Source organism: Aplysia californica, unplaced genomic scaffold (genome assembly GCF_000002075.1).
Source record: "Aplysia californica isolate F4 #8 unplaced genomic scaffold, AplCal3.0 scaffold01396, whole genome shotgun sequence".
NCBI lineage: Eukaryota > Metazoa > Mollusca > Gastropoda > Aplysiida > Aplysiidae > Aplysia > Aplysia californica.
This window is the reverse complement of record NW_004798666.1, coordinates 80,821-83,320: the sequence shown is the minus strand read 5'-3', so window position 1 is coordinate 83,320 and position 2,500 is coordinate 80,821. Positions and strand designations below refer to the sequence as shown.

The 2,500-nt window shown below is 39.3% G+C and overlaps 1 protein-coding gene across 1 annotated transcript in view; it reads right to left on the bottom strand.

Annotated features, from left to right (window-relative positions):
- LOC101864117 (uncharacterized protein KIAA1841 homolog) overlaps positions 1–2,500 on the bottom strand; it is a gene marked incomplete at its 3' end in the record, with an annotated part of 22,238 nt that overhangs the window by 14,339 nt on the left and 5,399 nt on the right.

The window sequence follows — 2,500 nt, the reverse complement described above, 5'->3', positions numbered from 1 at the left end:
AAACATATTTTCGAGTGAATTTTTCAGAAAAATGTTGATTAAGGGCACAAAATAAGTAATTTTTCTGTTTTAAAGGACTCTCAAGCTATTGAAGTTACCGAAATTTGGCACCAACTTTCTCGCTAATTCTAAAACTGAAACAAGGCGACTTCATCTCCTTCAATCGCAAATATCTCGACTTCTATTTTAGTTAAATGGGTATTTTTTTTATCGAAAGTACAGAAAATAAATTAGCCTTTAGATGCTACCAATAACTCCACATGACCAAAAATTGACGAGCGCCTGATTCCACCGCGTCGTGCCACACATATGTGTCAGATCAGGATAAAAAAATTCTACACCACTTGCTCCCCTACATTGTTTGCTATTCATTTTGTGGGTGTTTGGTGGGTGCTGTCGTGTGGTTTACTCTTTCTTTCCTATCAAACATCCATCGCCCTGATCTCTCCTCCTTCTGTTTTGTGTTGCTCTCTAGCAACACCTCTAATCTTCGACACCTTTATTATCTGATTGTTTTGCAAGTGCCGTAAAATTGTTACTTAAACAAGGGTATTGATTGCCACATATCAGAAAAGTTATTTTTACATTGGCTCTAAATTGTGTCCATTTCGACACTAAAAACATATAATAACATCGATTATTCATCTTTTTTTTATGGGCGTCCATGCCTTTGATTTGCTGATCAATATGAAATACTTGATGAGTAGGGCTGAGCAATGAGCCGCTTTAGCAAAATCCGGATTATATGTTAGTTCACCTCTTTGGCAAATAAAATGTTTTGAACTGCTTCGGCAAATGGGTATTGGTATCACTTCAACAATTGGGTGCACCCACTTCGGCAAACGGGTCAGGAAAGAGAGTTAGGAGTCTGAATTCGGATAATGTTTCATTGAGAATTATCCGATTAATGGATAGTTTATCCGGATTTTGCCCACCTCTATTGATGAGACATACTACAATAGAAATACCTATTTCCATGGAGGTCGCATGCTAACAAATCAACTACATTGTGTTCTAGCAAATAAATCAGCCATATCCATAGGCTACAATAGAATTACATTGTGTTCTAGCCAAAAAAGAAGGCAATTGAATAGACTTTAAGATGATATCAATAACCCTATATGCCCAGAAATAGACGAGCGCCTGATTCCGCCACGTCATGACACAAATATATGAGGAGTCCACAGTAAAAACGGTCATAGTCACAATCTAAAAATTGTGAGGGTGTCAGTTTTAAAACTTGTGGAATCATAACTTCATATTTATTTGACTGGTGGTTTATTGTTAAGCGTTGTTGAATGGGAAATCTAACAACAATAATCAACCTACAGACATACATACAATATCACTATTTTCTAAGAGGAGGAGGATAATATGGAGAAGAGGTGGAAGAAGATGAAGATGGAAATCCATGCAGACTGACCCTTTCTGGCCGAGGTCCCTCTTGTAAACCGCGTCTTTGCCACTGGTGACTTTGTCCTTGTCTTCTCTGCCTCCTGAGGAAAACAGAACACGCCACGTTGAACACATCCCAGTACACACTACACACACAACAGGGAACACATTACGGTGACAACACAACAGTTAACACGCAACAGTGTTCACAGTGAACAAACACAGTGAACGCGTTATGGGGAACACTTAGTTTAGTTTTAGTAGAGGTTTTACGGCGCTCGCAACTGCATAAGGTCATATGAGCGCCAGAAGATTAGAGGTGTTACAAGAGAGTAACGAACATTAAAAAAAGAAGAAGGGGAGATAAGGACGATAGATGTTTGATAGGAAAGAAAAAGCAAACCACACCAGAGCACCCACCAACCACCCACGGGAACACTTAACTGTGAACTTGCCACAGTGAACATGCCATGGTGAACGCACAAAAGTGACCATGACACAGTGAACACATTACAGTGAACACGCCAAGATGAACACGCCACAGTGAACATACAATGGTGAATATCATAGTCAACACTTCACAGTTAACACATCACAGACAACACATCATAGTCGACACGCCGTAGTCAACACATAACATTCAACACACTACATACAGTCAGCACATCACAATCTTCATCTACATACATTGAAAACCTTGTAAAATCACAAAATCATTGAAGATATCAGTATTATTGCTTCATAGAAAAAAAAACGCTTCAAAGCTGTGCAGGATTTCCTGGATTTTGTAGCTCTTTTTGGCTCAAGTCATTTTATTATGGGGAGGAGGGGGGGGGGGGGGGGGGAGGTTGAGTTTGAAAGTTTGTGTTCAGGCAAGTGATCATAGAAACAGAAAGGCGCAATGTTTTGGTTGAGACAAAATTTAACAATTTGACGGAACGAAAGCAAGTTCCTGTGCTGCAAGGTCAGTGTTATATCCGAGTCTGTGCAAACTGAACCTGATATAGCCAGGTTCCTATTACTTACATTATAGAGAGAAAAAAACTGGCGATGATTATCACTGTAATATATCAAGTCTGTAATAACAGAGCTGTAGAATGGACTG